The following is a 25,673-nucleotide window of genomic DNA, read 5'->3' as shown; positions in this document are numbered from 1 at the left end:
TCACCTTACTTCCTCCAAACTCATAATCTTCAAGATAAAGTAGCCCTTTCAAAAAGAAGTTATCGTGTGAGTCAGCCCACAATTCTTTTAGTTAGGCTTCTTTGATCTCCAATGAAATATGGACACACTTCAAAATTCCCCACCTGTAATCTTTGGGATCCAATTTCCTCAAGCGATTTACTTTAGGACCATGTTTAGGGTCAGGCGATGGATCTGCCTGGTTCTGAATTTGACACCCTCTAAAAATGTATTAGGTTCAAATCATATTCACTCCTAAGCCATCACACCCTAGAACAGTACAGATCATTGGGATATGCCAATACCTAAGATAAAAAGTTTGTTAGGTTTTTCATAGTTTACTTGGCAGCTCTGTCTTGTAGTTCTTTCCCACAGATCTAACAGGTAGTTCTATGAGTAAAGGAAACCACACAGTTAATCTATGAGGCGTTTCCAACGATGTAGGTTTACAGAAAAAGCCCCATCGGGATAGACCTCAACAAGAATTTTTTTTTTTTAATCAGTAAAGACCAGTAGTTCCCAACCAGGGGCAACGTTGACCCTCCCAGGGGACATCTGACAATGTCAGGAGACATTTTTGGTCGCCAGTGCTGGAGGGGGACGCTACAGGCATCCAGTGTGCAGAGGCCAGATGCTGCCCCCACGACAAGGAATTATCCAACCTGAAATGTCCATAGTGCCAAAGTTGAGAAACTCTGCTCTAGACCGGCCTTGCCGATGACCTCTGTGATGATGAAAATGCTCTAGATCTGTGCTGTCCAAAAGGGCGGCCACTGAGCCCTCGAGGTGTCTAGGGCAACTAAGGAACCGGACTTTAAATTTTGTTTAATTTTAATTAATGTAAAAGTAAACAGCCACAGGTGGCTAGAGGCTTTATACCATTTTTTGCTAGATTGATCCTTTCTATCCTTATAAATGCTTCTCAAGAGCTGGATTGAGAAGTGAAGGAAAAGAGAACACAGAACATGAGACCCCTGAGAGCACAGATGTCTGCCGGTGACTTGTCACTCCTGAGAAAGAAAGAGCGAGACAGAGAGAAAGGCAAGGAAGAAAGGACTGACAAAGGCGATGACATTAACCTACAGGCACACAATGGCGCCTAGACGTCCAACCTTGCAAAAGTGCTTAGCTGTTCTGAGCCTCAGTGTGCCAGTCTGTAAAATGGGATAACTGTACCTAACTCATGGCTGTTCTGTGGTGTATGGGTTGAACTTACAATAACAGTCCCTAGAATCTGTCATCTCATCTCATTGTCACCACAACCCTCTTAAGCAGAGGGGGCAGGGATTAGCCAACCCAACGGGGGCTGAGGCAACTGAGAGCCACAGACGTGCAGCGGCTCGTCAAAGGGCACACAGCCCATGGGCTCTACTACAGACAAGCTGTGTGACCTGGCCCGTCCCTGAGCCTCTCTGAGACCTCAATTTGCTTACCTGCAAATTGGGGATAATCAAAATGTCTACCTTGTGATAATTAAATGAAATAATACAACACAGGCAAAATGCCTGTCAGGGTGTAAGCACTCAAAATTAGCCGCTTTTACTTTTACTTAACAAGCACCTGTGTGGCACCTATTCTGTGCCAGGCACTTTTCAAAGTGCTCTACTCATTTTCCACACGCTAACTCATCCGACCCCATAACAGCCCTATGAGATAGTGTATCAGTCAGGATCTGACTAGGAAAACAGACACCACTTTAAGTATAAACCCAGAGGGAAGTTAAGGCAAGAAATTGATTACCAGCCAGTGCTTGGCCTCCACTTAGGCTGGAGGGACAGAGGGAATGAAGGGATGTTTCCAGAGCCCAGCGGCCAAGAGGCTCCTGACAGAAGCTGGACCCACAGCTGGGGGCCCAACGGGAAAGGCAGCTGCTAGCAGAGAAGCTCCCAAGGCAGGAAGAGAGAGGGAGAAATAACCTGGCTTCTCCCTTCCGCTCTACTCCCATGGGCTGGACCCAGCTGACACAGAAGAGCCTGCGCTGGGCTGCCCGTGGGGATAACATGGAAGCGGGTGGTCAGGGAGATGAGTGATGGGATCTGAAGCCCAAGACTGGCACAGTAGGGACTATTACTGACCCCACTACATAAAAGAGGACCCTGAGATGCAGGAAGATTAACCAACTTGCCTGAGGTCACATAGGCTCCCCTTAACCCAACTCCAATCTGTGCCCAGAACCCCTACGCTATGACACTTCCCATACGACGGTTCAAGAGTCGTTTAGGGTTTTTTTGTTTGTTTTATTTCTTCTTATTATTACTATTTATTTTGGGGGGGGCTGCGTTGGGTATTCGTTGCCGGGCACGGGCTTTCTCTAGTTGCGGTGACCAGGGGCTACTCTTCGTTGCAGTGCACGGGCTTCTCATTGCGGTGGCTTCTCTTGTGGAGCACGGACTCCAGGCGCACGGGCTTCAGGAGTTGTGGCTCATGGCTCTAGAGCACAGGCTCAGTAGTTGTGGCGCACGGGCTTAGTTGCTCCGCGGCATGTGGGATCTTCCCGGACCAGGGGTCGAACCCATGTCCCCTGCATTGGCAGGCAGATTCTCAACCACTGCGCCACCAGGGAAGTCTCTAGGGTTTTTTTTTTTTTAATGTGGTATATTGTACAGTTATACAATATTATATAAGTTCCAGGTGTACAACATAGTGATTCACAATTTTTTAATACTTGTGCAATTTATGATATGTGAATTAGAGCTCAATTTTTTATAGATTCTTTCTCTTTTTAATTTTTTTAGATCCTTTCTCTTCTTACATTTTTAAAATTCTGGGACTCCCCTGGCAGTCCAGTGGTTGAGACTCTGCACTTCCATTGCAGGGGGCAAGGGTTCCATCCCTGGGTGAGGAACTAAGATCCCACAGTCCGGGTGATGCAGCCAAAAAAATTTTTTTATAATTTTTACTTTTTTATTGAAGTATAGTTGCTGTACAATATTATATAAGTTACAGACGTAAACATAGTGATTCACAATGTTTAAAGGTTATGTTCCATTTATCGTTATTATAAAATATTGGCTATATTCCCTGTACTGTACAATATATCCTTGTAGCCTATTTATTTTATACAGAGTAGTTTGTGCCTCTTCATCCTCTACCGCTATCTTGTCCCTCCCCCCAGCCTTCTCCCCACTGGGAACCACTGGTTTGTGGGTTTTTTTAAAGGTGCCATTGGTATGACGCCAAAGTGACCAGACCCTGACTTCTGAGTGACGGGGTGGGATGCCCAGCTGGGGAGAGAAGACAGGCGCCGGGTCTGAAGGCAGGCGGAGGGGCTGGGGTTTGACCTGGAGGAGGGCGGCCCTCGAGCGACCGGGAGAGGAGACAGCCGCCTTCTCCAGCCAGAACCGCATTAGCAGCGATTTCCTGAGGTGACGGGAACGGGAGTCGCCGGCACGAATGTTGCCCATTTGTAATCGCAAAGCAAGCATTTTTCCACCCCTTAATGGGGGACCCAACCAATCCGTGAGGCACCCTATTTCTCTTTGTCTTTCCCCTGCCAAGTCAGCAGGCTGACTGATCTCCCTCCGGTGATTAATTTTCCCCTTGACACCCTGGGGAATGAGACATTTGTCCCAAGGGTAGAGAGACAAAGAGGCCGGGCCCAAGTGCGGGCAGGCAGCAGAGTGTCACGGGCCTGGCCCACCGTCCCGGGCACCCGGCTCCTGGGAAGCCTGGGAGGAGGGCAGGCCGGCTGGAGAGCAGGGTTTACAGGGTTAGGGGGCCACGGGGAAAGGTTGCCCAGCCTAGGGGTTAGCAAAAGGGAAGAGCCAAGGCAGAATGGAAGGCCCGGGAGAGCAGATCAGTGGACGCACAAAACCCACTGGGGGAGGAAATGGGATTCTCACTGGGCCCAACTCAGACCAGGAGATAACAGCTCCACTGGCTATTCTACTTCCTGAATTGCTAAGACTCTGGATCAAACCAATTAGAAAAACAGTCTAGGACTTCCCTGGTGGCGCAGTGGTTAAGAATCCGCCTGCCAATGCAGGGACACGGGTTCGAGCCCTGGTCCAGGAAGATCCCACGTGCTGCGGAGCAACTAAGCCCGTGCGCCACAACTACTGAGCCTGCACTCTAGAGCCTGCGAGCCACAACTACTGAAGCCCACGCGCCTAGAGCCCGTGCTCCACAACAAAGAGAAGCCACCGCAATGAGAAGCCCGTGCACCGCAATGAAGAGTAGCCCCCGCTGGCCGCAACTAGAGAGAAAGCCCGTGTGCAGCAACAAAGACCCAATGCAGCCAAAAGTAAAAAATAAAATAAAATAAATAAATTTATAAAAAAAAAAAAGTCTAAGTGTGGTCATGGGGCAGGGAATATGTAGAACATATATTATCTCTGGGTGTCACCTCTTCCTCTTTTGGAGCCTAGTGGTGGCAGGCACAGTCCTTAAGAGCCAGACTCCCTGGGCACAAGCCTTGCCTTGGCCATTTGCTAGCTATGAGATTTGAAGCAAGTTGCTTAACCTCTCTGAGCCTCCGTTTCCTCATCTGAGAAATGGGCTAATAGTTTTACTTACCTCATAGGGTTGTTGAGAAGTCCTTGGTCCTAAGATCCAACTAAAACCTTAGAAACATGTCCAGCACATAGTGGGTGCTATATAAGTGTTAGCCATTTACTCTTTATCTTTATGAGGTCTTTACTCTTTACCGTATGATATAGTGAGAATCTCTCAAGCTTGAATCCTTTCCAAATGCCCCAAGCGTGACTCTTGTCAGACACGAGTAGCACTCCTAACATCATTTACTTCATATGTTTATTTAAATTAATTCCGTTTTTACCTAAATTTAGTTTAGAAGAAAACTTTTTATCCTGACCTTAAGTGGGAAACCGCTTAAATGTCATAATCAGAAGCTCACCGGACAAATAAATACCGCAAGAAGGAAACATTATTATTAAATTCTAGCTAGTTCCTGCTATCTGCTGAAGGATCCGTGTCTGGGTCAACTCTCTCTTGTTAAAAATGGAGATTAGCTGGTGCTGGGCGGTGTTACAGACAAAGCAGTACCTAGCTGAGACTTCCACCTCGATGGAATTGAAAGGATGGAAAAGGGAATCACTTTCTCACCATGAGATTCAGCGTCAGGTAGTGTCCTGCACACACGGCAGTAAAAACCCTCTCCTGGAGCCCCCAGGGGTCACATCGCACCCTGTGGACCATGCCATTCTGGGGATATTCCAGCTCTGACTTCTGGTCAGTTGGTACCTCTGGGTTTTGGGATGACTGAGACTAGCTTGCTGCTGAGGCTGAGAAGCAATGGTTTTCCCAAACAGGTTGGTGGGATCTGAATAGTCGACCAAGGACTAACTAGGGTGTGAGTTAGGCAGAACCCCACTTCCTGTAGGCTTCCATCTTGGTTTTTTAAAATCAAACAAAGCCACGGATGTGGTGTTTCCTGCTGTCCTTTTCTACCCATTGAATGAGTGGCCACTGAAATCAAGAACCCTGCACATCGCCTTTAACCAGTTCGTGTTGAAAGAAGAAGGTGCTTTGGGGGCCACTGACTGGTTAAGGCTCCAATAGGATCGCGAGGAGGAAATGAGAGTTGGTAACCTGATGCTCCAGGATTTATGGGAGAGAAGGGAAGCCATGAGGCAGGAGGGTAAATGGAGAGGGGTCCAGCACTGATTTCTATGTTCTCTTTCTCACCTCCGTCATCTCCCCACTCCTCCATCCAAGCACCTTGGAGGGAAATCATGCCATTTACCACTGGATTCCCTCAGGAAATCTACTTGAGATCGGTAAGGTTCAACAGGGGCTGTGAAACTCTCATAGGAAATCCAGTAACAAATCTTTATTGAGCACCTACTATGTGCCTTGTTGAACTCATCTTTGAGCTCTCCCTCTGAGCCTGGCATGTAGATAGTTGAATGTTTGTTGAAGGAATAAATAAATGAATGGCTGACTGAAATGAATTGATTGGATGGATGGATGGATAGGTGGATGGATGGATGGATAAATGAATGGAAAGGCTGAAGGATAGAGGAAAGGAAAGAAGGGGAGATTACAAAAGACTGGTAGAGGATTTATGAAAGAAAGAGGAAGAAAGGAAAGAAGAAAAAAAGGATGGGAGGGAGAGAGGAAGGAAGGAGGATGGGTTGATGGATGGATTCATGAATAGATGGATAGATATTTGGATGGACGATTAATTTTTTAAGAAGATGATGGGTGTATAGAAGAATAGATACATGAATGGAAGGAAGGAAGGAGGAAGGAAGGAAGGGAGGAAAGAGGGAGATAGAGAAGGATGCCGGGCAGTAAGCTAGCTGCCAGGAGGTTCAAATATATTCAAGGAGATGCTGATAGCTGAGGGGTTGTCTAGGAAGGACACCGTGAGAGGGGAGAATCTAGCACACAGGATTAGAACACAGAACTTATTTTAAGTTTCCCCTAGCAAGGACCGTCCACCCCAGATGGACCTATCTCCTGCTGTCACATGCAGTGTGACTTTCCCACCACTGTGTCCTTGCTCACATGGTTCCTCTCACCTAGAATACCCTCCCTGCCCCCTACCCGTCCAATCTAATCCATCCTCTGCCTTGATTCAAGGTCACCTCCATCAGGTGACATCAAATTGCCTCCCAGTTCTGGCTGTAGGATTCCGGGGAATATAAGGTGAGCTCATTTGTGTTCTAAATGGGAGCATGTACTTGAAAAGTGCTTTGCAATCTGAAAATAATACTCAAAGGCTGGCAAATGAGAAGGGAGGCATATGGTTATTGTTATTTGTGTTATAACATCAAAGTTTACTGGGTGCTTACGATGTACCATGCATTGTACTAAGCTCCTCCGAATGCTACCTGTGAGTGAATCTTCACAACAGCCTTACCATCACCAATTTATAGATGAGAAAAGAAAGCTCAGAAAGGTTAAGTAACTTGCTGGAGGTTGCACAGCTGCCTAGTGGCAGGGCTGGAACTGGAATGCAGGAACCTGGTTCACTCTAAAATTTCTGTGTCCTGTTAGCCCTGCCTTCCTCAACTAGACTGAGGAGGCAGGAAGTGGGTGTCAAATTCTCTGTAGGTCCTGCTCCTAGGCCAACACCCTACTAAGTGAGTCATCAAAGCAAATCCCCCTTGATTCTTAGGAAAGTTTCCATCCTCTTTAATCCTTCGTTTCTTCCTAAATGTCCCATAAAATCCATGGGTTTGGGCCACATCCCCCAACCTCAAACACCCCGTGAGCGCTGCTACTTCAGATACGTATTCACCTCTGCATCTACTGTTCCTTCCCCGCAGAATGTCCTACCCCCCAGATCTTTGTTACATACGTGATGCAAATACTCACATATAGGAAGTAACCTTTACAAAATGTGTTCATGACTACTGCGTAAGGCATGAATGAGTCCCCCTTTTTTTTTGGCCACATGGCATGCAGAACTTCCCCAACCAGGGACCGAACCCGTGCCCCCTGCTTTGGAAGCATGGAGTCTTAGCCACTGGACCGCCAGGGAAGCTAGTCCCCCATTTTACGGATGAACTGCTCAGGTGTAGGGGCCGCCTCCAGCTCCTAAGGGATGGCGTCTGCAAATGCCAGGGCTTTCCCAGCCTGTGGGGAGTGGAAACCAGGTGGAAACAAGGGCTCAGTTTTGCACAAGCCTTTCTAATCCAAAGCAAACAAATAAAGGCAGGGAAGAGAGAAAGGGAAGCAGGCCCTCCTGCACATCAATGCCCACCGCCAGCTCAGGGGGTTCTAATTGTCTGAGAGACCACCTGGTCTCCATTTAGCAGAATACTGACCCCTTTGCTTGGTGCAGTGGCCGTGCGGCAGCAAAGGAATGTCAGGTGCTTCTTGGCCGGGAGACTGGTGCGTCCAGCCAGCCTGGGTCCCCACCACCGTGCGGTGGACCAAGTGGGCCAGGCGGGAGGCTCCCTTCCTACCGGCTAGAAAGGAGTTCGCTCTGCACATTGCTGGGGTTTTGTTTTCTTCCTCCTGCCCCTGGCAGGGGAGGCTGGCAGAGCTGGCTGCAAGCCCTGTCCCTGGAATTTGCCATCTCAATTAGGACCCAAAATGAGCAAAACACCTGACGGGGAGAGGAGGGAGAGGGAAGGAGTGGAGCAGGGCTGAGGGACCCTCCATGCAGTGCCTCTGGGAAGCAGAGATCCGAAGAGAGAGAGGAAAGCAAAGGAGGCCCTAAAAATCCTCCGGGCCTGCTCATTCTGTAAATGAGGAGAAGGGAGGGAAGGGGGCCACCAAGGAGATGCAGCAGCGGGCTGGACAAGATTTCTGACTCTCTGACAACTATTACTAATAATAAGAGTTACCGTCCAGTGAATACCTGCTATGTGCCAGGGAGGGTGCTAAATATTTTACATGTTTTATCTAAACAACCTTTGCAAGATAAGTATTCATTTATTCATTCACTCATTCCCACAAGTATTTCTTTTTCAAGTTTATTTATTTATTTATTTTTGGCTGTGTTGGGTCTTTGTTGCTGTGTGTGGGCTTTCTCTAGTTGCCACGAGCGGGGGCTACTCTTTGTTGCGGTGGGCAGGCTTCTTGCTGCGGTGGCTTCTCTTGTTGTGGAGCACGGGCTCTAGGCACAGGCTCAGTAGTTGTGGCACGAGGGCTCAGTAGTTGTGGCTCGCGGGCTCTAGAGCACAGGCTCAGTAGTTGTAGCGCACGGGATTTAGTTGCTCCGCGGAATGTGGGATCTTCTCAGACCAGGGCTCGAACCCGTGTCCCCTGCATTGGCAGGCGGATTCTCAACAACTGCACCACCAGGGAAGCCCCCCACAAGTATTTCTTGAGAACATACAGACTCAGGCACCATTCTCCAACCTGAGGATTTGATGATGACCTTCCTAGACAAACATAGTCCCTGCCCTCATGGAGTTTACAATCTAGTTGGGGGAGACAGGCAATAAACAAATAAACAAATAACTAAATAATGTAAGTACTTTAGAAGGTGATTGGGAAAGGTCTTTGTAAGGAGGCAGGCAACATGTGAACAGAGATCTGTATGAAAGGAGGGTACAAGTCATATGGATGAAGGAAGAGCCATCCAGGTAGAGAGAACAGCAAGAGCAAAGGCCCTGGGGTAAGAGTGAGCTCGTGGGTTTGAGTGACAGCTCGGGGACCAGGATGGCTGGCACATAGTGAGCCAGGGGGCGTGGGAGGAGACAAGGGTAGGGAGGCAGCAGGGTGTCAACTAGCGAGGCCTTGGGAGCCATGGGAAGAAGGTAGGATGTGGAGGGTCTGAGCTGGGAGTGATGTGATCTGACTGATAATTTACAAAGATCCCTCTGGCAGTGTGTGTGGGACCAGGGGTGGGAGCCAGGAGGCCAATGAGAGGGCTGATTCTCTAGTACAAGTAAGGGAAAACCATCGCCCAGACCAGGGCAGTGGCAGCAGGGATGGAGAGAAATGTTTTATTTGGGATACAATTTGGAGATGAAGCTAAGAAGAATAAATAATCTTCATTCACAAACAGGCAAACTGAGGCTCGGAGAGTTAGCATGACTTGCCCAGGCTTCCCAGTGAGTTGGTGGAATTGGGACCAATAGTCAGGATTCCTGGGTGAAAATCCTCTCTGCACCCCAAGTCACCATCTTAAAACAGGGTCTGTAAAGCTTTCCTGTAAAGGAACAAATCATAAATATTTAAGGCTTTGCAGGCCATACAGTCTCTGTTGCAAGTACAGTACTCAACTCTACTGTTGTAGCTCAAAAGCAGTCCTATGCAGTATGTAAACAAGTGGGCGTGGCTGTGTGCCAATAAAACTTTATTTACAAACACAGGTGGCTGGCCCAGGGGCCAGAGTTTGCTGGCAAGACCTAACATGGCTCAGGAAGACTTTCAGAAGAAGTGAGCGATGAGAAACCATCGAAAGAAGCAAAAATAACCCTATTAACGGATTTAGGTTCACGGGACAGAACTTCTGTGCCCTGAGAAAATGAAAATGCTGAACGTAAAGAAACAATAACATTTGACCTCAGCTGGGAAACACCCAGCTCCACTAAGAAGCCCTGCCTTCAGCCCCCTGGGAGGAAGGGCTGAGCGTGACTCCCCGCCCAGAGGTGTCTGGCGGGCTGATGACGGGACCTGAGGAGGTGGGATCCGCGGCCATCCCCACATCATCACCATCACAGATGTGTGGGCTGGCAACGCCTCCCATCCACTGGCACTCTGCGATCGTCCCAGGAGGGAAAGCAGGACACAGATGCTATTCCGGAGCATGAAATGGGTTTGGGAAATGGAGACCTTGCCGAGGGGAAGGAAACACCCCCGGGGGTCTTCGTCATCTGTGTTAAGAAAGGGTTGGCACCACTTGCCAAGCAGAGGTTGCTGTTTTGTTTGGTGTGAGTTTATGCGTGCGTCTGTTTACAGGGCATGGATTTTTTTCTTTAGATTTGATATTTGGTTTAACAAAAGCCTTCCGGCAATACCTGGTTTGTGCTGCTCCCGTCACCTGGTGGGAGACTTGCATGGCAACGCTTGGGCTGTCTGAGCCTCGGTTTCCTTCTCTGTGAATCAGGAAATGATCGAGGGAGAAGTGGCATCTCGCTGGGTGAGCCCAGTGGCTCTCAACCTTGACCATGGATCAGAATCACCTTGGAAATTTCAAGACACCCCAGCGCCCAGGGTTCCTCTCCAGATATTCTGATTCAGTCACTTTGGGGTGGGGTTTGGCCATCAGTATGTTTAAAGTTGCCCTTTTTTGGGTGACTCTTGGGCATAGCCAGGATTGAGACACAGTGGGCTAGATGTTTTTTGTAGACATCAGGAAGGGAGTCTCAATCAGGGCAGCCTGGCCTGGAGGGGACATTTGGCAATGTCTGGAGACATTTGAGGTTGTTACAGCTAGGGGGGATGCTGGCATATCTAGTGGGTGGAGACCAGAGATTCTGCTAAACATCCCACACTGCACAGGACACCCCCCAAACAAAGAAGGATCCACAGTGTCAAGGTTGAGGAATGCTGACAGAAGGGATCGCTAAGTGTTGTGACAGGACCGAGCCCAGGAAAGATCCAAATAGGAAACCTTGACAGCAAAGGTTCAGCAGCCCTCAACTTAGGTATAAGTTCATCTGTGAAGCTGCTTCAAGTTCCCACCAGCTATGGGAGATGCCCCTCCCTGGGACTCCCATAGCCCCCTTGCGTATCCGTCAGGGTCCAGCAAGGACATCAGAAGTGTTCACAGCAGAGGGGATGATACAGGGAATCGGTTACTCCGGTGATGAGGATGTTGAGAGCCCAGGGGGGACAGTGAGGAGACACCGGAGATTAGTGAAGCAGGAAGTTGCCTCCACCCTAATCAGGAAGGACAGAAGAAGAGGGTGGTAGCATCAGAGCCCGGGCAGTGGGGATCCTCAGAAGGAACTAGAGCCACAGCCGGAGGCTCTCCGGAAGGAGCTGGAGCCATAGAGGAGATGCAACTGCTGTCAGAGAAGAGAGAGAGACAGAGAAATAGCCTGGCTTCTCCCTTCCTCCTGCCCTCCAATCCCCTGACGGTGCCTCCCACTGGCCAAACCCAGCTGACCAGGAGCCCAGAGGCATCAACTCCCCTGTGGAACAGAATCGAGCAGAGGGAGGGCGGGGAATGGATCTGAGAGCAAAGGAGTTTTAACACCAGCCTGCCCAGCCCTCCATCCTGCTCCAACTGGCCACTTGTCTTGTTCACAAGGATACCCTGGTGCCTGCCCAGAGGCTGGCACTGAGGAAGTGCCCATCTATGTCTGACAGTGCATTGAGGGGAGGGGTTCATTTGGGTTGAACACACCGCCCTGTTCCTTTCTGCCTCCCGTCTGGAGTAGTTTCAGAAGAGGCACCCTTGGTTAAGCCAACCTGGGAATTTCCAACCATGTCTCCCGGCAGGAATCAATCAATAAACAATGTCTTGAGCACCTACTACATCCCCAACCCAGTGCTATCAGCTCTGGGCACTCAGAAACCCAACAAAACATGGTGAACAAGACAGGCAGCTGACATTTTCGTGGGATACAGACAGTAAGCAAGTCAACAAATGCATTCGGTGATTTCAGATAATTCTAACTGTTGGAAGGAAACAGGGTGATGGGAGCAGGAGCTCGTATCAGGAAAATGGACTCTTTTCTACAGAGCAGTTAGCAGAAGCCTCCATGAGGAGCTGTTGAAGCTGAGACCTGAATGAAGTAAAAGGCGGAATCATGAAGCATCCCAGGCAGAAGGACAAACAGCAAGTGCAAAGGCCCTGAAGTAGGGACGTACTTGGTGCGTTTGAAGAACAGAGGGTGGAGCAGTCAGAGCCAGGGAAAGATGAGAGTTAGACAAAGGCCAAGATTATGTAGGGTCACAATCAGGGTCACAAATTGGGTTTTAGTTTAAAGGAGATAGGAAAGCTTTAGGCAGGTTAACGACATGATGTGATTTCTGTGTTTATAAGATCACTATGATGTTGTGATGGACTAAGTTGAATAAATGAGTCATGTTATCATTGATTCACATGGATTTTACAGATTAGTAAATTCTTCCCGCCCCCCAAAAAATGGGCGATCATTATAAAATTGTCAACCTTTCATCTCACCAAGACTGAAAATGTTCCCCCCCAAAAAAACAAACCCTACTGGCTCTGATCATCATAACTGTATAATAGAAAGGACATTCTGGCACCAAAAAAAGTAGGAAGGACAGAATAAGAGACGATGCTTTGTACTGAATACATTTAACTTTGTGCAAAGCTCTCTCCTTGGTCCTGAATCTTCCTATTTTCTCTGAGGGCAGGTGGACCCTTCATCAGCCCCTTGTTCACCCTCCTCCTCCCACCCCCACCCAAGCTGGCCAGGAGGTCGGGCGAGCAGCCTGAGGTGTGATGGAGTCCAGATTCTCAATGAGGGGCTGTGATGAAGCCCTTCTTTCAGCCATACCCCTTTTGATAAAACTAAAGGAGGAATCAGGATCGAGTCCCCATCTCCCCCCACACCAGGATGCCCCGCCCAGGTGTGAGGATCTCTGAGTCATAAAAGGCAGGAGTCCTCCCTGGAAGCTCCGAAGATGACACTGAGCATTAGTTTACACTACAAATAATTTTTAAAATGCAGATAATAGTTATTAAGCACTCATATGTGCCAGGCACCATTCCAAGGGCTTTATACCGATTCATTCATTTAACAATGATCATATAATAATTGTAAGGTATCGTATATAGTATACAAGTACTATTACTTAATATTATATATAATATCTGTACTATTGTATAATCATAATAACCCCGTAAGGCAGAGACCACAGTTTTATGATGAGAAACCTGGGGCACAGAGAGATTCCTTGCCTGTAGTAACATAGCACATAAATGGAAGAACTGGGATTTGAACCCATGCAGCCTGACTCCAGTGCCAGTGATTTTCATTTTTCCACTATGCTGCTTAGGTTTTTCTCCTTTGCTTTCCAAATATAAAATAACGTTATAAAATTACATGACAAGATTGAAAATGCTTTTTCACACTGCACACACCTCACCCATTCTTTCCTTCAAGATTTGAATCCAACTCCTATTTGTTTATGCAGCAGAAAGGCATTGAACGCCTACTGTATGGAAGGTTCTTTTCTTGGCCCTGGGGGTTGGCCCCCAGCCCCACGCCCTGGCAGAGAGAACTGGAGAGGGCACCCCAGAGATGGGAGTGGCGGGGACAGAGGCCTGGGGGTGCGAATGATGACAGGAACAGGTCAGAGGGATGGGGAGGCAAGGGACCTGCATGGAGCAGAGGGGTGCAAGGAGACGAGGAGGGGGAGGTCAGGAGGGACACTTGCAAAAGACTTCGAAGCGAGGCAGTATTTGGGCATCTCATCACCCCACCCGTGCCTCAGCCCCTGAGCAGCGAAAGGGTGCATCAGTGAAGCGCATAAAAGCCCCTTTTTGATTCTGTTCCAAGGCCTTGTTTCAAGGCCACGCATTCTTTCAAGGTTTACTGCTTCATTCACCAAAACCTTGATGAGCACCTACTACGTGGTGTGCTGGGCACTGAGGATACAGCTGCTAATCGAACAGACGAGTCCCCGCCCTTTCACAGGCGAACGCCGCAGGCACGCACGTGTAAATCAAATACACGTGCAAATAAGAGTGTGATGACAAAGAAATGAAGAGAGGAGTCTGAACAGGCCGGGAGACAATGCAAGGTGACCTGACCCTGCCTGGCAGGCGGGGGCTGGCCTTTGGGCGCAGATCGGACACGGGAGAAGTCCCATGGCTTCTCCTGGCTGGCTCAGAGCTTCTCAACCCTCCCACGGCTTCAGAATCACCTACAGTGATTTTAAAATGACCCACACCCAGGTGCCTCCCCAGAGAATCTGATTCAATTGGTCTGGTGTGGGGTTCAAGGGCTGGTGAGCTTTAGAAACTTGACCAGGGGATTCTAATATGTAAAGTTGGGAAACACAGGTTGGACAAAGAGTGAGGAGAGCTTTCCAGGCAAGGAGGTCAGCCTGAGCAAAGGCCCAGGAACTGAAAGAGCTTGCCACTTGGAGGAACAGAAAGAAGGGAGAGTGACAGGAAGTAAGATCTGTAGGGCCACAGCCGTCAGACAGCCCATCCTGCGGGCCATGCGGGGAGTTGGGTTTTAACCAGAGGAGGGAAACTTTCAAGTTAGTATGTTTCAACGATCACGGATGAGAAAATGGAGAAGTTAGTTCCTCTGGCCCTGGCTGGCTGCAGGTTTCTTTTTCCAAAAGCAAAGAGCTTTCTAGAATCAGAGGGCTGGACAGACCTCCTTTCCTTCAAATGTCTTTTTCTCTCTCATGAGTGCCAAGAGCCAGCTTCAAGTCCCACCTCTGCCCCCACAGTCTACACAACTCTGCAGCAACCCTGAGCCTCAGTTTTCCCATCTGTCCAATGGGGCAAATGTTTTCCGATTCCCAGAGGAGGCAAGTGAGATCTCCCGTGGGGCACTTGCAAGCGCACTTTCCCTGGGAGCCTACTCTGTGCCAGGCACTGTGCTGGGCATCTGAGAGAGAGCCATGAACACGCTGTAGCTGCTGCCCTCAAGAAATTCCGATGCTGGTGGACAGGATGAAGAAGTTGACAGATATCCTGTGTCGAGAGAGGGGGCCGGGGCCAGGCTGGTGTGGCAAGGTCCTCATCGTGATGTTGCCTCTTATCCTGCACATGGGACTGACGGAGGGAAGCGAGTGGCCTCCAGGAGGGCAGTGGGCCATCGAGAGAGGCATGAGGCAGGCATGTTGTGGGGCGGACAGCGACACAGAGAGAGGATGGGGTGCGGGCTCAGGGTGGGTGGTAGGGGAACCTTGCCTTGGGGATCCTCAGGGAGGCAGCCCCACAGGAAGGTGACCACACAAAGGGAGCCAGGAGACAGCAGGGGGAGCCTAATGCGACCTTTTAGAAAAACAATAAATAACAGCGCCCGTGATAAATGCATCCCCTCATCTGAATGGCGGCTGGAGAACTGGCCCCTTCTTTCTAATCACTTAATGACCCCCAAGAGGGCGGAGGGGGCTCACTCAGGGCCCTCCTCCTCCTTCCCCTCTCTGCACCGGGGTCTATAAAGAGAAACTCGCTCCTTAAAGAGGGTCATTTACAAACCCTCCTTAATGGAGGGAGGCAGAGCTCCCGGGTGACACCCTTCTGGTACCGGACAAGGGTCATGAAAAAGGAATTGGCTTCCGAGGCCCGAGCACATGAGCCCGCCCAGCCCCGAGCAGGCCCCTCCCCCCACGCTTCTCTAGCCAGGAGCCCCGCGGCTGGCACGCTCCGATGTATTTATTATTTCCACCCCCCCCATTGTCTGGGCCTCCCCCCACCCCTGCCCGAGCCCCTTCACTCCTCAGGGCCTCCCCCCTCCCCAGCCGCCCCTCCGGCCCGCCCTCCGCCTGCATCCAGCCTCTCTCATAATAGAATCCTTTTCACAGAGACAAATTGTCCGGCCTCAGGATGCACCTGAGGGCTTTCGCCCCTTAACAAATGGTCTTTTAATTTTCTACCAGAAGGGCAGAGGGAAGGGGGGCTGAATCAATCACACATCCATCTTCATCATTGCTGCCGAGGGACTCTTTTTGCTGGCTGGCTGCCCCTGGGGAAGATGGGGTGAAAAAGAGGAAGGGGGGCGCCGTCGGAAGGGCCGTGGGGGGAGGGGCGGCCGCAGGGAAGCGATGCGGAGAAGCCCATCGCTGAGTCTCGGAAGGAGCTGCCCCCGCCCTGCACACCTCGCCTTCTAGTTTGATTTGAGTCCAGCCGGCACTACCCAGGGCATGAGGTACTGCCGTTTGGGGAAATGGGGAAACTGAGGCCCACATCACCAGTAGTCTTACAGCCAGGCAGTAACAGAGCAGAGATGGGAAAGCAGCTCACACCTCCTTGCCACTTCTGGCAAAGTCTGGAGTCAGATAAACTGGCTTCCAATTCTGCCCTGTCCCTGCTTACTAGCTGCATCCTGGCCAAGTTAATCATTCAGCCTAAGCCTCAAACTTCTCGACTGTAAAATGGGGTAATAATATTGCTTAGCTCCTAAGGGTGTTATGGGACTGAGATAATCCATGGGAAATGTTTAGCCCAGTCTGAGGCACAGAGTGCGCATTTGATCCATGATAACTATGTCCCTGGAGGTTCCCATGCCAGGTTCTAGGTTTCAAACCCCGCCACAGACTACCCTCCCTTCTCAAAAAATGGTGCCTCTACTTAGAAATTTGGCTTTCCTGGAGTCTGGGGAGCTGGCATCTACTTTCAGGCCAGGTATGTCCCTGTCTCAGGGCCTTTGCATTGGCTGTTTCTTCTGCTTGCTTCCCTTCACCTCCTCAGGTCTGCACTCAAATGTCATCTTCTGAGTGAGGCATTCCTTGATTATCCTATATATCAATATATTGGAACACTTCCACAGTTGCTTTTTCTCAGGAGCACTTATCACTATCTAAAACAATGTGTGTATTTCTTATTTATTTAACACTTATCCATGGGCCAGCCATGGTTCTAAGCACATTTCAGGCACTGGCTCGTTTAATTCTCATACAAGCTAGGAGGTAAGGATGATTGTTCCGTATTTAACAGATGGAGAAACTGTGGCACCCAGCTAGGTGTGCTGAAAGAGCCTACATGCAGTGGCACCCCAGTAGCAGTGAGCACACCTGGAGCCCAGACCATGGCGTCTACATACCATTCCCCACTAAAAGGAACCAGGGCCCCTTGGACAAATGAATAATTCCAGATCTGGGGCAGGGAAAGCACAAAGTGAGTCTGAAATATCTGCCTGTGCAAGACAGTAAGGAAGTGTTCAAAGAATGAGGGGGACCAATCAAAGAGCACAAGAGCCAGCTTGAAGGGCTCCCATTGGCCAAATCTAGGACGTTTGAGCATCCAAATAAACAGTAATAGTAAAGGATTATTGCTCATTTAATAAAATAAGAGTCCATGAGCCCATGCTGACATAGTAAGTAAATAAATGATTAAGGAATTCTCTTCTTTACAGTTGGGAAATATCATCATAATAATTGATTCAGGCAAGAATCGCCAAACAATGCTAAAACCAATCAACCAAAGTCTGAAGAGTAACTAGCTATTTACATCATCTTAAAGCATCTCTCCACAATGTTCTTTCTTATTACAGAGGGAGAATAGTAAGTCTCCAGTGGGAAAACTTGGCAGACACCACCCAAAGCAAGTGATCAAAGTTAACATCACCAGTACTGGAACAAAGCAGTATCTTGTGCCTCCTGATACAACGTACCAAGAAGAACACAGCATCACCTTATAGAATGTCTGCCAAAGTGCACAACCTGAATCAAATCATAAGGCAACATCAGATACACTCAAATTGAGGGACATCTTACAGATCTTACATCTGGACCTTACATCTGATGTTTCAATAGCATCAATGTCTTGAAACCCAAAGACAGAAGAACTGATTCCAGATTAAACGAAGCTGAAAAGATATGACACTGAATGCAATGTGTGCTCCCAGAATTTCTTTTGCTATGAAGGATGTTATCAGGATAAGTGGGGAGCTCTAAATAAGATCTTGATTAGATAATAGTATTATATCAATGTTTATTTCCTGATTTTGACTGTTGTACTGTGGTTATATAAGAGAATATCTTTGTTTTTAGGAAACCGACATTGAAGCACTTAGGGGTAAAGAGGTATGTATGTGAGTTACATGTCTGTAACTCACTCTCAAAAAGGTTTAGAAAAAAACAGAGACAGAGACAGAGCGAGCAGGAAAATGTTAACACTTAAGGTTATACAGGAGTTTTGCACTATTTTTTCAAGATTCCTATATGTTAATATTTTAAAATTAAAGAAAAAGAAATGAAACTGATCACAGAGAGACTGAAGAACGTATGCAGGGTCACACAGCTAGTAAGTGGAAGAACTAAGGTTGGAACCCTGGCAGTTCATGCTCTCAGACACATGCCAGCCCATCCTTTATTGCCTGTCTTCCAGCCTACCACCCATACACGCTTCAAAGCCCCAGGAAGACAATTTTTTTTGGTTTGGTTTGGTTTTTGTCTTTTATCTGTTTTGTTCACCGCTGTATTCCCAGTACCTAGAGCAAAGCCTGGCTCACAGTGGGAGCTCAGTAAATATTTGTTGAGTGAATGAATGAAGTGCAGACAGATGAGTTACGGTGCCCAGCGTCACACAGCTATCAGGGGGGAGTTTGGGGAAGCTCCAAATGCACACTCTTACAGCTGCTACATCAGATGACTCCCATACTCAGTGTTCTGAGGACTCAAAAGCCTAGAGAATTCCCACAGGAAGCAGGCTCTGCAGCACCGCATCCCCACCAAAGACGAAAAAGAAAAACCAAATTCTCCGTCTTCCCTGATTCTAGGGCCACCTACCTGGCCCTACTGAATAATATGAGCTTACTGGGGCCGATTAAACAGGAATGCAGATCTCAGATCAAGCCTGAGGCCACTGAGAAAACCAACCCTGCTGGAGGCTTAGCTCAGCCGGGAGGGGAACTGGTTAAAAAAAAAAAAAAAAAAAGCTTGGCTTCCTCTCTCCCTCTCTCACCTCCCCTCCTCCTCTTCCCCCAAATCCATCCCCTGAGGGAAAGCAGGGAGCGCTGGGAGGGCCGCCTCCCCCTCCGCGGAGAGGGAACCGAGGGAGAAGGTTAATTAGATGTTTGCATCCAATTTACGTCTTGTTTGTGAAAGCGCTGTTTCAGCTGCACCCTGGGCAGCAGCCCCTTGCCCTCCATCACGCATCTCAGAGTTACTTCACAGCTCCGGAACTGGTTAGCCTGGGTCAAAACGCGCCCATTATCATTTTATCACTGCCTCTTCCTCTATAATTACAGAGCTCTGCTTTCTCCCCCCCACCAACACACACACTTTTCTGTTGTTTCAACCCACCCACCCCCTTCCCTTCCTCCTCCCTGGGCACCCACGTTGGAAGTGATAGGCCTTGGGGAGGGTCCGTGTGAGACAACTCCATGGACCCCACGGGCACCTGCCTTCCTCGGGCTGGGCTCTGAGCTGGGCACCCTAGGTGACACCCAGGGGCATGGAACTTGGGGGATGGCTCCCTCCAACTGGCTGCCCCCACCAGGGTTCAGAGGCCCCTTGCCATCTCAGATGCCAGTAGATAAGTGAGACTGGTTGGAGGGTGTGAATCAGCAGGTAGCGGAGGAGACCACAGCCAGTGCAGAGCACAGCCCCGCCTGAAGGGGGCACCATTCCTCAGCTCTGGCCAATGATAACTGTTGCTTGGCAAATTGGCCAAGCTCTGTCTCTGGGGAAGATAGGGGGATGGGGTGAGGTGACGTGGGTAGGAAGACAAGGTGGTCCAGGATAGACAAATAGCCCAACACTAGAAACTACCCAAATACCCATTAACAATAGAATAGAGGGCTTCCCTGGTGGCACAGTGGTTAAGAATCCGCCTGCCAATGCAGGGGACACGGGTTTGAGACCTGGTCCCGGAAGATCCCACATGCCACGGAGCAACTAAGCTCATGTGCCACAACTACTGAGCCTGCGCTCTAGAGTCTGCGAGCCACAACTACTGAGCCTGCATGCTGCAACTACTGAAGCCCGTGCACCCTAGAGCCCGTGCTCTGCAACAAGAGAAGCCACAGCAATGAGAAGGCCACGCACCGCAAAGAAGAGTAGCCCCCACTCACCACAACTAGAGAAAGCCCGCGCACAGCAACGAAGACCCAACGCAGCCAAAAATAAGTAAATAAAATAAATAAATTTATAAAAAAAAAACAACAATAGAATAGATAAATCAAATATGGCTCATTCATACAATGGAATATTACACAACAATGAGGGAAAAAAAAACAATCCACAACTACACAGGACATGGGTGAATCTCACAAACATAATGTAAGTGAATGAGCAAGAGCCCTCAACACACATGTTCCAAGATTCAGGTTCTAAAAGTCCACTTTTGGGGACTTCCCTGGTGGTCCAGTAGTTAGGACTCCAAGCTTCCACTGCAGGGGGCACGGGTTCGATCCCTGGTCTGGGAACTAAGATCCTGCAAGCCAAAAAAATAAAATAAAATAGCAATTTAAAAAAAAAGTGGTCCTGCTTTGCCCTTGCAGGGATATCTGTGGGGAGAAAGGAGGGGGGCACTGAACAGCAACTCCCCCACCTCCACCTTCCAGGACGTGTAATCAGCCTCCCTATTGGCAGACGGGGAAACTGAGTCCCGGCGAGAGGAAAGACCAAGGCCACCAGCTAATCAGAGGGAAGGTTGAGATTGAACCTCCTGAATTCATGGCCAAGGGGCTTGCCTACTCCCCTACATTAGAGCCCCTAATATTCAAGGTCCCGATCTGCTGTTTCCCAGCCCCAGCCCCGCAGAACCCCCTGCCCCTCCTTGATCAGCAGGGGAAGGAATCCCTTTCTGGGGTGGAGCCTTTGGAGAGAGGAGCTTGGATAAAAGAGAACTAGAAGAGGGAAACGGTACCATTTATCCTGACTCCTCCAAGCATTCCGGACTCTGTTCTAACATATGGAATTACTCTCTGCCTCCGTTTCCCCCTCTGCCAACATTTGGCTTCTGTGCATGGGAACTGTTCCTGACTGCTGTGCGGGGAGGGGATTGGAGGGGAGGAGAGGAAGGTGAGGTCCGTTGGAAGGGACAAGATGATGGGGGCTTGGACTGAGGCCGTCACAGCAGTGCTGGAGAGATCTACACACCGCACACCACCCAGAGTGTTACAGGGCACATTGTGCCCGTCCAAAGCCCTGGCATGGATCCCTAAGAACCCCGGATTTAGAAGCTTCCTCTTCATAGCAAAGGGTGTCTCCAGCTCCTTCCGTTAGACCCTCACCCTCACAAGACCCTCTAGCCCCTGCCCTGGGCTCCTTCCCAGTGACTAGATGGGTGGGTGGGTGAGTGGGTAGGTGAGGACGTGCCCAGCCAGAACTAGTAAATTCCCTTGGGCATCAGTCCCCACCCCTAACTCAGTTGGGGAGATCAGAAAGTCTCTGTATCTGGAAGAAGGAAAGAAAGAAGGAAGAGAGGGGGTCCTAACTGCTTCTCATGACACTAGAATGGCAGGTCTATTTACAGGAGATTAAAATCCAATTCGTAATGGCGTTTAATAGTTTCAGCATTGCTGAACTAGCAGCTGGGTAGGGGGCCCTACAATGCTGAAAAGTGAATAGCTCAGCTACAGGTTCAGGACTCCTGACCAGTCAATTTACCTTTCGGGCCTGGGAGGGCTGAAGTACTGGAACCCTGTGCTGGCTGGGGTTAGGAGGTGGCCCTTCATTCATTTATTCCTTCCTTCATTCAAGTGTTTATGAGGGCCTCCTGAATGCCAGGCACTGTGCTAGGCATGAAGGGGGCACAAGCCCTGCCCTCATTGAGCTTACAGTCTCTATGTAAAACATAGAGCACACAGCACAATGAAAAATAAGCTGTCAGACAAAAGGATACAAAAACCCAGTTATTAGGACTCCACTGATCCCTTTCCTAGGAAGGAAAGATCCTGGGATACAGGGTGCTCAGCAAACCTCCTCCCTCCCCAAAGCATCTCATGAGAATGTCACTGATACAGGTTGAAGTATGTCCCCCCAAAAAAGATATATTGAAGCCCTAACCCTTACCTCCGATTATGACCTTATTAGGAAACAGGATCTTTTTTTTTTATTATTTTAAATCTTCACATTCTTTTTTTTTAAAGGAATTCCTTTATTTTTATTTATGTATTTATTTATTTATTTTTGGCTGTGTTGGGTCTTCGTTTCTGTGTGAGGGCTTTCTCCAGTTGCAGCGAGCGGGGGCGGGCCTCTCACTGTCGCGGCCTCTCTTGTTGCGGAGCACAGGCTCCAGCCGCGCAGGCTCAGTAGTTGTGGCGCACGGGCCTAGTTGCTCCGCAGCATGTGGGATCTTCCCAGATCAGGGCTCGAACCTGTGTCCCCTGCATTGGCAGGCAGATTCTCAACCACTGCGCCACCAGGGAAGCCCAGGAAATAGGATCTTTACAGAGGTATTCAAGTTAAAATGAGGTCATTAGGGTGGCCCCTAATCCAGGATGACTGGAAATTTGGACAGAGAGACAGACCCACGCAGAAGAATGTCATGTGAACACAGATGACTTCAGTGATGCATCTACAAGCCGGGGAATGCCAGACATTGCCGGCAACCACCAGAAGCTGGAATAGAGAAGGAAGATTCTCCTCTACAGGTTTCAGAGGGAACAGAATCCTGCCAACACCTGGATTTTGGACTGCCAGCTTCCAGAACTGTGGGACAATAAATTTTTGTTTTTCTAAGCCACCCAGTTTGTGGTACTTTGTTACAGCAGCCCTAGGCAACTAACACAGTGGCCATCCTGGGGTATGAGGGACGCCATAGCCCAGATCCCGGCTTCAGAGCCGGAATGCCAGCATTCAAGTCCTGGTTCAGCCACTTCCTAACTGGATGACCTTGCGCAAACAATAGCCTCACCACTCTGAACCTTGGTTTCCCCATTTGAGACATGGGGGTTATGATCACAGCACCTGCTTCCCGGGGTCATTGGGAAGATCAGCGCATCAGTGGCAAGTTGTAAAATGACAATGACCATGATAGGGAAGGTTGGGGAGCACCAGGCAAGTTCCGGGCAGCTGGCCCTAGACTGGAGGTTTATGGAAACCCATCCAGGACAGACGAGGCAGGGTAATCATAAGTAGGGAAGAGGAGGAGAACTAGAAATGAGAGTCACACCTCAAGAAGAAAAGAAGAACTTTTGTTACCACTGATGGAGATGCACAGATTGTAGTGGTGAAACACACATCCTGCCTGAGTTCAAATTCCAGCTCCACCCCTGACTGGCTGTGTGACCTTGGGAAAGTTACTTAACCTTTCTGTGCCTCCATTTCCCCATCTGAAAATGGAGAGAATACTGTAATTGCACTGACCCCACAATGTTGCTGTGAAAATTAAATAAGTTAATACTTGGATAGCACTTAAAATATAGTGCCTGGTACAAAGTAAATGCCATACGAGTAAACGTGAAATAAATAAATTTATAATTCTAAATAAATGAATACATGTACTGCATCTCCTTCAGGCAGCCCCTGCCAGCAGCCTCCTCCTCTGCTGAGGCTCAGACACCTGCCCTCTGAGCAGAAGCTGCCCGCTGCCCCCAGCCCATCAGCATGAGGACACAGGACTTCACGGGCCATTTCTAGCGCCAGCCTTCAGCCGTAATGCCAGAAGGATGGTTCCTGCGCACTGAAGGGGGAATGCATTCCACCATCAGGAAGTGGAACCCCTGAAAGCTTTTGCTTGAAGGACCCAGAGATTATACCTTCTCCAGCCTGGGCTCCTGCTGCTGACCTCAATGAGCAAAGGGACAGATGGTGACAAAAGATCTGACTCATTTATTGGGCCCCTGCCACAAAGTGCTTTCAGGGAGTAACAGGCTGACGATCAATAGGGAGTGGGAAGGGGAGTGGTTTAAAAATAGCTTAGTGGGGAGGGGATTAAAGGAGACAGTGTGGGAGGGAGGGGGGAGCGGTGACAGGGATGCTTGGTGGAAGGAAATCTCGCCGGCTGGGGAGTCAGGAGGCAGCTCTTAGACCTCGTGCAGATCTGGGTCAGCTGTGGCGCCTAGATGAGGCTTTGGGGCTCTCTCACCCCAATCCTGGCATCTGCCGGGATGGGTTTCAGGGACTGGGAGTTACCCTGGGGGCTTTGTCTGAAACAGCTGGGCTGATCCAACAGGAGCCTTAATGATAAAGGTGGGGAGAATGCTAACATTTGACCAATAACAATAGCAACTCCCATCTACCAAGGGCTTACTCTGTGCCAGACACTGTGATAGGGGCTTTACCTGGAGCATGAGTTCCCTAGAGCTGCTATAAAGGACCGCAGCCCCGTGGCTTAAAGCAACACAAAATGTATTATCTTATAATTCTGTAGGTCAGAGGAGTGACACGGGTCTCATGAATAAAATCAAGGTGTTGACAGGGAAGGGGTTTCATTCTGGAAGCTCTAGGGGAGAATCCGCTCCTTACTTCTTCCAGCTTCTAGATGCCACCTGCTTTCCTTGGCTTGTAGCCCCTCCTCCTTTTGAAAGTCAGCAGTGTCGCATCTTCTCTCCTCTCTCTCTCTCTGATCTCTGCTTCCATCCTCACATCTTCTCTGACTCTGATCCTTCTGCCTCCGTCTTATAAGGACCTTGGTGATTCCATTGGGCCCACACATATAACCCAGGATAATCTCTCCATCTCAAAACTGTTAACTAAATCACATCTGCAGAGTCCCTTTGGCCGTATCAGTTAATGGTTTGCAGGGATTAGAACATGGACATCTTTTTCCTTTAGCCTGCCATAATTGGTTTGACTCACTTCACCATTGCAGCTACCTTATGAGGCAGACACACTATTCCCCATTTTACAGATGAAAAAACTGAGGTTCTGAAAGGTAATCAACTTATCCAAGATCACACTCCCAGGAAAAGTAGAGACTCTCCCTCTCTCTGACCTTGAACCTAGAAGGATGAGCCCCTGGATCCAACTGTGCCTGAAGGAGTCTACCTTCAACTTCTCAGTGCATGAGCTAACAAATGTCCTTATTTAGATCAAGTTAATCAGGTTGAATTTCCTGTTACTTGCAACCAAGAAAGTTCTGGAGGACATGGAAGTCCTTTAGGAAGATAATATGAGGGATTCATTTCCCCAAGGCAAGGATTGTCCATGGCTATAAATGCCCAGTTACTTAACCTTAAAAAGATTGTCTTGTATTCATTAGTTCTGCAAATAAATCTTCAACACCTATTGTGTGTCAGGTTGTGTTCTAAGTCAGGGATCAGCAAACTTTTTCTGTAAAGGGCCAGATAGTAATTAATTTTGGTTTCACACACCCCACCATCTCTGTTACAACTACTCAGCTCTGCAGCTGTAGAGCAAAAGCAGCCACAGACAGTATAGAGATGAATGGGCATGACTGTGTTCCAATAAAACTTTATCTACAAAAACAGGCTGCAAGCTGCCTTTGTCCACAGGTTGTAATCTGCCATCGTTGTTCCGGGTAATAAAAATATAGCCATGAACATGTCATTCAAAGTCCCTGCCCTCATGGAGCTTTCATTCTAGGGAGAGAAACAATGAACAAATAAATAACTTAGGAATAATGTCAGGGGGCTATAAGTGCCATGAAGAAACATAAAACTGGATGAGGAACAGGGGTATTTATGCAAAGCAGTCAGGGAAGGCTGGGCAGGGGGTCATTTGAGCAGAGACCTGAAGGAGGTGAGGGTGAGAGTCAGGCGGGCAGCTGC

General features: G+C 48.9%; 1 non-coding gene across 1 annotated transcript; it reads right to left on the bottom strand.

Moving 5' to 3' along the window:
- Window positions 1-367: 367 nt before the first annotated feature.
- LOC114236371 (small nucleolar RNA SNORA18) lies at window positions 368-498 on the bottom strand. The gene has a single exon (XR_003622351.1). It is a non-coding gene; the product is annotated as a small nucleolar RNA SNORA18 (small nucleolar RNA).
- Between the last annotated feature and the right edge of the window lie 25,175 nt (window positions 499-25,673).

Source organism: Balaenoptera acutorostrata, chromosome 13, assembly GCF_949987535.1.
Source record: "Balaenoptera acutorostrata chromosome 13, mBalAcu1.1, whole genome shotgun sequence".
NCBI classification, from domain to species: Eukaryota; Metazoa; Chordata; class Mammalia; order Artiodactyla; family Balaenopteridae; genus Balaenoptera; species Balaenoptera acutorostrata.
This window is presented reverse-complemented; position numbering and strand designations above follow the sequence as displayed.